Raw genomic sequence first — 13872 nt, forward strand, 5'->3', positions numbered from 1 at the left:
ACTGGCTGGCTGGCTGGCTGACTGACTGGTGGCTGGCTGACTGGCTGACTCCCTGACTGACTGACTCACTGGCTGACTGACTGACTGGCTGACTGACTCACTGGCTGACAGGCTGACTGGCTGACTGACTGACTCACTGGCTGACAGGCTGACTGGCTGGCTGACTGACTCACTGGCTGACTGGCTGACTGGCTGACTGACTGACTCACTGGCTGACAGGCTGACTGACTGACTCACTGGCTGACAGGCTGACTGGCTGACTGACTGACTCACTGGCTGACAGGCTGACTGGCTGGCTGACTGCCTCAGAGAGACAGATAGCCGTTGTAGCCCCATCAACCGTAATGTGGAGAGACGGAACACAAGCCTGTTTCAAAACCACAGACACAGCTCTAATCAGCACACTCCATGCTAACGGAGAGACGGAGCAACGGATACGCAGAACTACGTGTGAAAATGACACTCCATTGCTTAAAAACATGTCTGGTTGGCATCTGATCCTGTATCATCTTTGTTCTCTCTCTGATCCTGTATCATCTTTATTCTCTCTCTGATCCTGTATCCTCTTTATTCTCTCTCTGATCCTGAATAATCTTTGTTCTCTCTCTCTGATCCTGTATCATCTTTATTCTCTCTCTGATCCTGTATCATCTTTGTTCTCTCTCTGATGCTGTATCATCTTGTCTCTCTCTTTCTCTGATCCTGCATCATCTTTGTTCTCTCTCTGATCCTGTATCATCTTGTTCTCTCCTGCTCTGATCCTGTATCATCTTTGTTCTCTCTCTGATGCTGTATCATCTTTGTTCTCTCTCTGATCCTGTATCATCTTTATTCTCTCTCTGATCCTGTATCCTCTTTATTCTCTCTCTGATCCTGAATAATCTTTGTTCTCTCTCTCTGATCCTGTATCATCTTTATTCTCTCTCTGATCTTGTATCATCTTTATTCTCTCTCTCTGATCCTATAACGTCTTTGTTCTCTCTCTCTGATCCTGTATCATCTTGTTCTCCCTCTCTGATCCTGTATCATCTTGTTCTCTCTCTGATCCTGTATCATCTTTGTTCTCTCTCTGATCCTATATCATCTTTGTTCTCTCTCTGATCCTGTATCATCTTTGTTCTCTCTCTCTGATCCTGTATCATCTTTGTTCTCTCTCTGATCCTGTATCATCTTTGTTCTCTCTCTCTGATCCTGTATCATCTTTGTTCTCTCTCTCTGATCCTGTATCAATCATCTTGTTCTCTCTCTCTCTCTGATCCTGTATCATCTTTGTTCTCTCTCTCTGATCCTGTATCATCTTGTTCTCTCTCTCTGATCCTGTATCATCTTTGTTCTCTCTCTCTGATCCTGTATCATCTTTGTTCTCTCTCTCTGATCCTGTATCAATCATCTTGTTCTCTCTCTCTCTGATCCTGTATCATCTTTGTTCTCTCTCTCTGATCCTGTATCATCTTTGTTCTCTCTCTGATCCTGTATCATCTTGTTCTCTCTCTCTGATCCTGTATCATCTTGTTCTCTCTCTGATCCTGTATCATCTTGTTCTCTCTCTCTGATCCTGTATCATCTTTGTTCTCTCTCTCTGATCCTGTATCATCTTTATTCTCTCTCTGATCCTGTATCATCTTGTTCTCTCTCTCTGATCCTGTATCATCTTGTTCTCTCTCTGATCCTGTATCATCTTGTTCTCTCTCTCTCTGATCCTGTATCATCTTGTTCTCTCTCTCTGATCCTGTATCATCTTTGTTCTCTCTCTGATGCTGTATCATCTTGTTCTCTCTCTCTCTCTGATGCTGTATCATCTTGTTCTCTCTCTCTCTCTCTCTGATCCTGCATCATCTTTGTTCTCTCTCTGATCCTGTATCATCTTTATTCTCTCTCTGATCCTGTATCATCTTGTTCTCCCTCTCTGATCCTGTATCATCTTGTTCTCCCTCTCTGATCCTGTATCATCTTGTTCTCTCTTTCTTTCTGATCCTGTATCATTTTTGTTCTCTCTCTATCTCCGACTCAGGTATCAAACATCCTCAGCTGGTCTACAGGCAGGCAGAGAGGCACGGATCCTCCTAGGTCCACACACACATGCCGTCACCATCCCCCAACCCCCCTGGTTGACTATCTGGGCCTGGGCGTTGCTGCTGTTACTAGGCCCTGCCTGCAGTTGTCGCTCCTTTTGGTGGAACGGACGGACGGTTAGGGCAGCTGTCTGGCAAACTGACCCTCAGAGGAGCTTGGGTGTCCGACCAACCGGCTGGCATTCTGCAAGCAGAGCAGGGGGTCATGTGAAGGAGATGTGTGTCACATGGCACGAGGTTGATCACTTCTCTGTAATATTACAGATTTTCAGGCCGATCACTTTCTCTGCTATAGATCTGCCAGGTTTTCATGCTGATCACTTTCCTCTCCTATAGATTGGCCAGGTTGAAGCCTGTCAATGAAGCCTGTCAAATAGAGTCATCCTCTATAAATATCTGACATTACCTGGCTACCCAAAACTCCTTGCTCCAGCCAAACACAACGCCAGCCAAACGTTACGTTAGTTTCTTCTCCCCAATGAGGATATGAGTATGAGTACCTCTCCGATGATTTCTAGAACGCAAAACACATTCTAACTGTTCTGATTGGTCCCAGAAACTGACGGGCTGGGCCAAAAAACACAGGTGGATAAAGACGCGTTTTGAAAAATGTTGTCATTGGCTTTGATACTCTGGAGTGGTTATCGTTGAGGACGTTTGTTTTTGTACAACACCCCGCATTTTAACCCCTCATTTTAACCCCTAATTTTAACCCCTCATTTTAACCCCTCATTTTAACCCCTCATTTTGACCCCTCATTTTGACCCCTCATTTTGACCCCTCATTTTGACCCCTCATTTTAACCCCTCATTTTAACCCTCATTTTGACCCCTCATTTTAACCCCTCATTTTAACCCCTCATTTTGACCCCTCATTTTAACCCCTCATTTTAACCCCTCATTTTGACCCCTCATTTTAACCCCTCATTTTGACCCCTCATTTTGACCCCTCATTTTAACCCCTCATTTTGACCCCTCATTTTGACCCCTCATTTTGACCCCTCATTTTGACCCCTCATTTTAACCCCAGTATAGTAATACAGTATAGTAATACAGTAATACAGTATAGTAATAGTGTAGTAATACAGTATAGTAATAGTGTAGTAATACAGTATAGTAATACAGTAACAAAGTATAGTAATAATATAGTATAGTAATAGTGTAGTAATACAGTATAGGTTTACAGTAATAAAGTATAGTAATACAGTATAGTATTACAGTATAGTAATACAGTATAGTAATAGTGTAGTAATACAGTATAGTAATACAGTAATAAAGTATAGCAATACCCTCATTTTGACCCCTCATTTTGACCCCTCATTTTAACCCCAGTATAGCAATACTGTATAGTAATACAGTATAGTAATACAGTAATAAAGTTTAGTAATACAGTATAGTATTACAGTATAGTAATACAGTATAGTAATACAGTATAGTAATAGTGTAGTAATACAGTAATAAAGTATAGCTACCTGCGCCGTTCCATCCACTATAATAATTTATTTTGCTGATACTCTGTACTGGACCCTGTAGCCTAAATGCAAGATTCCCCAACTTTTATTTTCATTATTTTTTGGGGATGTAATAGACTGTGAAAACACCAGTAAATCATCTCCAAGTATTCCCAGGCATAATATAAAGATGTGATCACATACACATGTAAGCAAGGTTTGAAAGTATAATGTTTTAGTCAAATATTACACACGTTTGGGCTTCTTGCGGTCAATTTGCTAATTATTTGTAATTGGGGCATTCTTGGGCTGCGGTATTAATAGAATATTTGAACAAATTATTACTAGAATAAATGCATTTTCTGAACAAAACATGAAGTACATATTAAACCCTCATGAAAACACATTCTCCCAACTCAGGAATTAAAGCCATTTGATTACTATACTGTAATACTATACTGTAATACGACACTATTACTATACTTTATTACTGTATTACTATACTGTAATACGACACTATTACTATACTTTATTACTGTATTACTATACTGTATTACTATACTTTATTACTGTATTACTATACTGTATTACTACACTATTACTATACTTTATTACTGTATTACTATACTGTATTACTATACTTTATTACTGTATTACTATACTGTATTACTATACTGTAATACTATACTGTATTACGACACTATTACTATACTTTATTACTGTATTACTATACTGTATTACTATACTGTATTACTATACTTTAGTACTGTATTACTATACTGTATTACGACACTATTACTATACTTTATTACTGTATTACTATACTGTATTACGACACTATTACTATACTTTATTACTGTATTACTATACTGTATTACTATACTTTATTACTGTATTACTATACTGTATTACTATACTTTATTACTGTATTACTATACTGTATTACTACACTATTACTATACTTTATTACTGTATTACTATACTGTATTACTATACTGTATTACTACACTATTACTATACTGTATTACTATACTGTATTACTACACTATTACTATACTGTATTACTATACTGTATTACTATACTGTATTACTACACTATTACTATACTTTATTACTGTATTACTATACTGTATTACTATACTGTATTACTATACTGTATTACTACACTATTACTATACTGTATTACTATACTTTATTACTGTATTACTATACTGTATTACTACACTATTACTATACTGTATTACTGTATTACTATACTGTATTACTATACTGTATTACTATACTGTATTACTATACTGTAATACTATACTGTATTACTATACTTTATTACTGTATTACTATACTGTATTACTATACTGTATTGCTATACTGTATTGCTATACTTTATTACTGTATTACTATACTGTATTACTGTATTACTATACTGTATTACTATACTATTACTATACTGTATTACTATACTGTATTACTATACTGTAATACTATACTGTATTACTATACTTTATTACTGTATTACTATACTGTATTACTACACTATTACTATACTGTATTACTGTATTACTATACTTTATTACTGTATTACTATACTGTATTACTACACTATTACTATACTGTATTACTGTATTACTATACTTTATTACTGTATTACTATACTGTATTACTACACTATTACTATACTGTATTACTATACTATTACTATACTGTATTACTATACTTTATTACTGTATTACTATACTGTATTACTATACTGTATTACTGTATTACTATACTGTATTACTATACTGTATTTATTTATTGACAAGAATCCTATGCGTCCTGGTCAAAAGTAGTGCACTAAACGGAATAGGGGGCCATTCGAGGCTACAAAAAGATGTGAGGCTATTTGTGGACGGTGAATGCCTCTAAAATAGAGTGAGCATTGGGTCTCAATACACACCCCTCTTAGAGCCGTAGCTTTCTGTGAATGAGGCCCCCCTGGTTCCAACGGCCCACGGGGACCATTTTTAGAAAACGCAGGTGTTGACCTTAGTGGAGCCGCTGAGTGCAGAGGCTTGTGCTTGCTACAGAGGAAAATGTAGCCAAACACACGTACACACACAGACTACACACGCACGTATGCTGTGGTACGCATATACACATAAACACAGACACACACGCTGAGAGCCCCTGGCCCCCCCTGGTCAAAAGTAGTGCACTAAACGGAATAGGGGGCCACGCACGTCAATTACCCGCGCGCACACACACACACACACACACACACACACACACACACACACACACACACACACGCACGCTGTGGTACGCATATACACATAAACACAGACACACACGCTGAGAGTCCCTGTCCACGCGCACACACACACGCACGCACACGCACACACACACGCACACGCACACGCACGCACGCACGCACGCACGCACGCACACACACACACACACACACACACACACACACACACACACACACACACACACACGCACACACACACACACACACACAGCTCTGGCCTGTTCTCCACCGCAGCTGAAGCCATCCAGCTCTTGTGGCTGATCTGAACATGGCACGAAGCCTTAGATATTCCTGGAGACATATGGTTCATTAAGGGGTAGGGAGGAAATGGGCTATTCAATAATAGTATTGGCAAGGAACATCAACGATGATGGTAATGACCGAGATGACTAAGTGACACATTACATATCCACCTTTGAAACCCTGATTCCCTGGTCAAATTTACTTCCAGGATATTATTCCAGCCCTCACTCCTAACCTATTACCCCGTTCCCAGATTATACTAACACACTTACCACTTCTCTGGGATAGTCTAAATTTGATGAACGCTCTGGTGTGTAATGGTAACCGTAAAACATTTTGTTTGGCGAAACATTGGAGGAGGTGTGGCCTCTCTCACAAAGTCTTTATACCGATCATTCATTGACTGAACATGGTAAAGAATATATACCTTAAAAGATGGTGGAAACCTACCGGCTATATATTAATGAGTTGCCAACATCTATAACAGTAGATCATCTCCTCAAACATACATAGTCAAAAACAATGTGTAATTTAATAGAAGGATACATTGGGAAAACTATTCCTCCCAGGCCACCAGATACTGGAGCCGAACCCCACGAAGCCGGGAGTCCAGACGAGATCTGACAGCATACGCCGGACTGCCCTCGTTGTCCGGGGGGTAGTGGGGGACAGCATCAGCGAGGGGACCAGGAACCACCGGCCAGAGAAGGGAGACATGAAACGAGGGTGAGATACGGTAGTGACTGGGCAGCTTCGAGGGCAGGCGGCAGTAGGAGGTTCCTGGTAGAGAGCCAGGTGCAGTCCCCAAGGTGGAACACAGGGGTCTCATTGCGGTGGTGGACTGCCTGTTCCTTTTGACAATGGACGGCACGCTGGAACCACTCATCAACCGCAGGAGCCTCGGTCTGACCCAGAACCACTCATCAACCGCAGGAGCCTCGGTCTGGCCCGGAACCACTCATCAACCTCAGGAGCCTCGGTCTGGCCCGGAACCACTCATCAACCGCAGGAGCCTCGGTCTGGCCCGGAACCACTCATCAACCGCAGGAGCCTCGGTCTGGCCCGGAACCACTCATCAACCGCAGGAGCCTCGGTCTGGCCCGGAACCACTCATCAACCGCAGGAGCCTCGGTCTGGCCCGGAACCACTCATCAACCGCAGGAGCCTCGGTCTGGCCCGGAACCACTCATCAACCTCAGGAGCCTCGGTCTGGCCCGGAACCACTCATCAACCGCAGGAGCCTCGGTCTGGCCCGGAACCACTCATCAACCGCAGGAGCCTCGGTCTGGCCCGGAACCACTCATCAACCTCAGGAGCCTCGGTCTGGCCCGGAACCACTCATCAACCTCAGGAGCCTCGGTCTGGCCCGGAACTCATCAACAGCAGGAGCCTCGGTCTGGCCCGGAACTCATCAACAGCAGGAGCCTCGGTCTGGCCCGGAACCACTCATCAACCGCAGGAGCCTCGGTCTGGCCCGGAACCACTCATCAACCGCAGGAGCCTCGGTCTGGCCCGGAACCACTCATCAACCTCAGGAGCCTCGGTCTGGCCCGGAACCACTCATCAACCTCAGGAGCCTCGGTCTGGCCCGGAACCACTCATCAACCGCAGGAGCCTCGGTCTGGCCCGGAACCACTCATCAACCTCAGGAGCCTCGGTCTGGCCCAGAACCACTCATCAACCGCAGGAGCCTCGGTCTGGCGGAACCACTCATCAAGCTGTTGGCAGATAATTTAATGCTAATTTCTCTACCATAAGCCACCTCCAACGCAGGAGCCTCGGTCTGGCCCAGGAACCACTCATCAGACCAGCAGGAGCCTGAGGAGTATTTCGGTCTGTAAAAAAGCCCTTTTGAGGGGAACCACTCATCTGGGCCCTCGTTGTCCGGGGGGGGTAGTGGAGTGTAATTTATCTCAAATTTTGTGCACAAATTTGTTAACATCCCTGTTACTGAACATTTCTCCTTTGCCAAGATAACCCATCCACCTGACAGGTGTGGCATATCAAGAAGCTGATTAAACAGCATGATCATTACACAGGTGCACCTTGCGCTGGGGACAATAAAAGGCCATTCTAAAATGTGCAGTTTTGTCACACAACACATTGCCACAGATGTCTCAAGTTTTGAGGGAGCATGCAATCGGCATGCTGACTGCAGGAATATCCACCAGAGCTGTTGGCAGATAATTTAATGCTAATTTCTCTACCATAAGCCACCTCCAACGTCGTTTTAGAGAATTTAGCAGTACTTCCAACCAGCCTCACAACCGCAGACCACATGTAACCACGCCAACCCAGGACCCCCACATCTGTCTTCTTCACCTTCTTCGTCATATGAGACCAGCCACCTGGACAGCTGATGAAACTGAGGAGTATTTCTGTCTGTAAAAAAGCCCTTTTGAGGGGAAAAACGTATTCTGATTGGCTGGGCCTGGCTCCCAAGTGGGTGGGTCTGTGGCTGCGCCCCTGCCCAGTCATGTGAAATCCATAGATTAGGACCAAATGAATTTATTTCAATTGACTGATTTCAATATACGAACTATAACTCAGTAAAATCATTGAAATTGTTGCGTGTTGCATTCATTCATCCATTGTTAGATGTTACATCATATTAAAATGTTCCATCATAATTCAAACTTTTCTAACTGGGTTGTTTTTAAAAATATTTTAATGTATTTTTATTTTACTTAACCTTTATTTTACTTGGCAAGTCAGTTAAGAACGAATTCATATTTACAATACTGCTGTGGTCAATTAAATGTATTGCCTGGTTTGATAAAAACTACGAACCCACGCATGGCAGATTCTTCAGACTCCACAGATATCCCAGACACTACAGTATCATTCACTAACTCCACAGATGTCCTAAACACTACAGTATCAGTCACTAACTCCACATATATCCTAAACACTACAGTATCAGTCACTAACTCCACAGATATCCTAAACACTACAGTATCAGTCACTAACTCCACAGATATCCCAGACACTACAGTATCAGTCACTAACTCCACAGATATCCCAAACACTACAGTATCAGTCACTAACTCCACAGATGTCCTAAACACTACAGTATCAGTCACTAACTCCACAGATATCCTAAACACTACAGTATCAGTCACTAACTCCACAGATATCCTAAACACTACAGTATCAGTCACTAACTCCACATATATCCCAGACACTACAGTATCAGTCACTAACTCCACAGATATCCTAAACACTACAGTATCAGTCACTAACTCCACAGATATCCTAAACACTACAGTATCAGTCACTAACTCCACAGATATCCCAGACACTACAGTATCAGTCACTAACTCCACAGATATCCTAGACACTACAGTATCAGTCACTAACTCCACAGATATCCTAGACACTACAGTATCAGTCACTAACTCCACAGATATCCTAGACACTACAGTATCAGTCACTAACTCCACATATATCCCAGACACTACAGTATCAGTCACTAACTCCACAGATATCCTAAACACTACAGTATCAGTCACTAACTCCACAGATATCCTAGACACTACAGTATCAGTCACTAACTCCACAGATATCCCAGACACTACAGTATCAGTCACTAACTCCACAGATATCCTAAACACTACAGTATCAGTCACTAACTCCACAGATATCCCAGACACTACAGTATCAGTCACTAACTCCACAGATATCCCAGACACTACAGTATCAGTCACTAACTCCACAGATATCCTAAACACTACAGTATCAGTCACTAACTCCACAGATATCCCAGACACTACAGTATCAGTCACTAACTCCACAGATATCCCAGACACTACAGTATCAGTCACTAACTCCACAGATATCCCAGACACTACAGTATCAGTCACTAACTCCACAGATATCCCAGACACTACAGTATCAGTCACTAACTCCACAGATATCCTAAACACTACAGTATCAGTCACTAACTCCACAGATATCCTAAACACTACAGTATCAGTCACTAACTCCACATATATCCCAGACACTACAGTATCAGTCACTAACTCCACAGATATCCTAAACACTACAGTATCAGTCACTAACTCCACAGATATCCTAAACACTACAGTATCAGTCACTAACTCCACAGATATCCCAGACACTACAGTATCAGTCACTAACTCCACAGATATCCCAGACACTACAGTATCAGTCACTAACTCCACACATATCCTAAACACAATTGGATTTAAAAGACTGAAATACTATTGGCTACTCTTACACCTACTTGGCAGCAACTGGCAAAGTGCTCAGACCTCAGAGACGAACTGCTACTTTGATCGATCCATGTATGACTCTAGGAACCAAAGAGGGATGAAATCCTAGCTTTTCTTCAGCTGTGTCAGTGACTGCTGTTCTGTTGTGTTCAACATGAATGCACCCCCCCCCAAACCAATAAAAATGCCCCAAGCCAAGAGCAGTTGTTTCCTGGGTCCAGTCCTACTCCGACCATGGGTTCTTACTCATTTATTTTTTATCAAAAGGCGCTATTGGTGTAAAAGAAGAGGGGGTGTAGGGTAGGTAACGTTCGGCGGGCGGGGGTGTAGGGTATCTGGGGCTGAGGGCGAACAGCTGAGAGGTGTGATTTCACAAGCTCGCTGCCCCCTGTCAGGCTCTGATTGGGCTGGACAGGAGGTGCAGGCGAGGCCCAGGCTTCCGAGGGACACCGACAGGTGGCAGGCCGCTGCTCTCTGCTGGGGCAGGGGAGGGGGGCAGGCCGCGGCGGAGGCTGGGGAGGGGGGGGGGGACACACCCTGGGGATAGAAAAGGCCGGGAGAGGAGGTCTGATCTGGGCACAGTTCAGATCAGGATGGTACGACAGGAGGATAGGACAGGAGAGGAGAGAACAGCACAAGAGAGAAGGAGAGAGACACGGAGGGTGAGAGGGAAAGGTTGAGGACCGCTACAACAGGAGAGGACAGCAGCACAGGGTAGAAGGAAGGAAGGAGGGAGGGGGGAGAGGAGAGGAGAGGAGAGGAGAAGAAGAGAGGAGAGAAAGAAGAGAGAGGGGAGAGAAAGAAGAGAGCAGAGAGAGAGAGGGAGAGGAGAGAGAGAGGTTGAGGATTGGATCTAGATCTGGTCGGGGTGTTCTAAGTGAAGTTGAGGGTCTAGGAGCGGTTTGGTGACTGTGTCAGATTATGGTGATTAAGTTTGGCGTGGTGGAGACATTCTGGTGGAGGAGGTCTGTGGGTTCAATTGAACTGTTATCGTTCAGCTTTTCAGGTAAATATTTTTTTTAGTTTAAGAAATATTTCTCTGGAAGTTCTGCTTGTAGTTTATAAAAAGTTAAAGGCTACTGAGTGAAGTAAAATGTTTCTGATAGTTGCTATAAGTAATGTGAAAAACCTAAAGTAATTATAATTAATAGCTTTGAGTGAGTCACATGTTCTGTGCCCTTTCATCGTCAAATCGCCTTGATTTGCTGTGCCATTTGAGCTGAGAGTGGGATCGGGGGTCGGGGCGAGACGGGGGAGGGGATGGGGGGCCGGCAGCAGGTGTTGGAACAGTTGTTAGGTGATGTCTCTCTATCTGTTGTTTACGACGTTGGGACAACGGCACTCTGGAGCAGTCGCAGGACATGACGCCTCTGTCAGGTGAGGAGATCAGAGGAGAGGAATGTTCTGTAGGACAGCAGAGTGTTCTCTAGGAGAGGAGAGGGGTGTTCTGTAGGACAGCAGAGTGTTCTCTAGGAGAGTAGAGGAATGTTCTGTAGGACAGCAGAGTGTTCTCTAGGAGAGGAGAGGAATGTTCTGTAGGACAGCAGAGTGTTCTCTAGGAGAGGAGAGGAATGTTCTGTAGGACAGCAGAGTGTTCTCTAGGAGAGGAGAGGGGTGTTCTGTAGGACAGCAGAGTGTTCTCTAGGAGAGGAGAGGAGAGGGGTGTTCTGGAGGACAGCAGAGTGTTCACTAGGAGAGGAGAGGAATGTTCTGTAGGACAGCAGAGTGTTCTCTAGGAGAGGAGAGGGGTGGTCTGTAGGACAGCAGCGTGTTCTCTAGGAGAGGAGAGGAGTGTTCTGTAGGACAGCAGAGTATTCTCTAGGAGAGGAGAGGGGTGTTCTGTAGGACAGCAGAGTGTTCTCTAGGAGAGGAGAGGGGTGTTCTGTAGGACAGCAGAGTTCTCTAGGAGAGGAGAGGGGTGTTCTGTAGGACTAGAGTGTTCTCTAGAGGAGAGGAGTGTTCTGGAGGACAGCAGAGTGTTCTCTAGGAGAGGAGAGGAGTGTTCTGTAGGACAGCAGAGTATTCTCTAGGAGAGGAGAGGGGTGTTCTGTAGGACAGCAGAGTGTTCTCTAGGAGAGGAGAGGGGTGGTCTGTAGGACAGCAGCGTGTTCTCTAGGAGAGGAGAGGAGTGTTCTGGAGGACAGCAGATTGTTCTCCAGGAGAGGAGAGGAGTGTTCTGGAGGACAGCAGAGTGTTCTCTAGGAGAGGAGAGGGGTGTTCTGTAGGACAGCAGAGTGTTCTCTAGGAGAGGAGAGGGGTGTTCTGTAGGACAGCAGAGTGTTCTCTAGGAGAGGAGAGGGGTGTTCTGTAGGACAGCAGAGTGTTCTCTAGGAGAGGAGAGGGATGTTCTGTAGGACAGCAGAGTGTTCTCTAGGAGAGGAGAGGGGTGTTCTGTAGGACAGCAGAGTGTTCTCTAGGAGAGGAGAGGGGTGTTCTGTAGGACAGCAGAGTGTTCTCTAGGAGAGGAGAGGGGTGTTCTAGCAGAGTGAGGAGAGGGGTGTTCTGTAGGACAGCAGAGTGTTCTGTAGGAGAGGAGAGGGGTGTTCTGTAGGACAGCAGAGTGTTCTCTAGAAGAGGAGAGGGGTGTTCTGTAGGACAGCAGAGTGTTCTCTAGAAGAGGAGAGGGGTGTTCTGGAGGACAGCAGAGTGTTCTCTAGAAGAGGAGAGGGGTGTTCTGGAGGACAGCAGAGTGTTCTCTAGGAGAGGAGAGGGGTGTTCTGTAGGACAGCAGAGTGTTCTCTAGAAGAGGAGAGGGGTGTTCTGGAGGACAGCAGAGTGTTCTCTAGAAGAGGAGAGGGGTGTTCTGGAGGACAGCAGAGTGTTCTCTAGGAGAGGAGAGGGGTGTTCTGTAGGACAGCAGAGTGTTCTCTAGAAGAGGAGAGGGGTGTTCTGGAGGACAGCAGAGTGTTCTCTAGAAGAGGAGAGGGGTGTTCTCTAGGACAGCAGAGTGTTCTCTAGGAGAGGAGAGGGGTGTTCTGTAGGACAGCAGAGTGTTCTCTAGGAGAGGAGAGGGGTGTTCTGGAGGACAGCAGAGTGTTCTCTAGGAGAGGAGAGGGGTGTTCTGGAGGACAGCAGAGTGTTCTGTAGGAGAGGAGAGGGGTGTTCTGGAGGACAGCAGAGTGTTCTCTAGGAGAGGAGAGGGGTGTTCTGGAGGACAGCAGAGTGTTCTCTAGGAGAGGAGAGGAGTGTTCTGTAGGACAGCAGAGTGTTCTCTAGGAGAGGAGAGGGGTGTTCTGGAGGACAGCAGAGTGTTCTGTAGGAGAGGAGAGGAGTGTTCTGGAGGACAGCAGAGTGTTCTGTAGGAGAGGAGAGGAGTGTTCTGTAGGACAGCAGAGTGTTCTCTAGGAGAGGAGAGGGGTGTTCTGGAGGACAGCAGAGTGTTCTGTAGGAGAGGAGAGGAGTGTTCTGGAGGACAGCAGAGTGTTCTCTAGGAGAGGAGAGGAATGTTCTGTAGGACAGCAGAGTGTTCTCTAGGAGAGGAGAGGAGTGTTCTGGAGGACAGCAGAGTGTTCTCTAGGAGAGGAGAGGAGTGTTCTGGAGGACAGCAGTGTGTAATCTGGGGGCCTGAAGGCATGCTTCTGT

General features: G+C 44.9%; 1 protein-coding gene across 50 annotated transcripts in view; it reads left to right on the forward strand.

Moving 5' to 3' along the window:
* The first annotated feature begins 11035 nt into the window (after nt 1-11035).
* Nucleotides 11036-13872, forward strand: part of LOC118373675 (neurogenic locus notch homolog protein 2-like) — an 8543-nt gene continuing 5706 nt past the window's right edge. For 48 of the 50 annotated variants that reach the window (XM_052524515.1, XM_052524520.1, XM_052524529.1 and 45 more), the window contains exon 1: nt 11036-11296. The gene's annotated coding sequence lies outside the window, so the exon portion shown is untranslated. Of the gene's footprint in view, nt 11297-11642; nt 11668-12839 lie in introns of those variants that run through there. The other 2 variants (XM_052524517.1, XM_052524518.1) reach the window with 2 other exon arrangements.

This window comes from Oncorhynchus keta, chromosome 8 (genome assembly GCF_023373465.1).
Source record: "Oncorhynchus keta strain PuntledgeMale-10-30-2019 chromosome 8, Oket_V2, whole genome shotgun sequence".
Classification (NCBI taxonomy): Eukaryota; Metazoa; Chordata; class Actinopteri; order Salmoniformes; family Salmonidae; genus Oncorhynchus; species Oncorhynchus keta.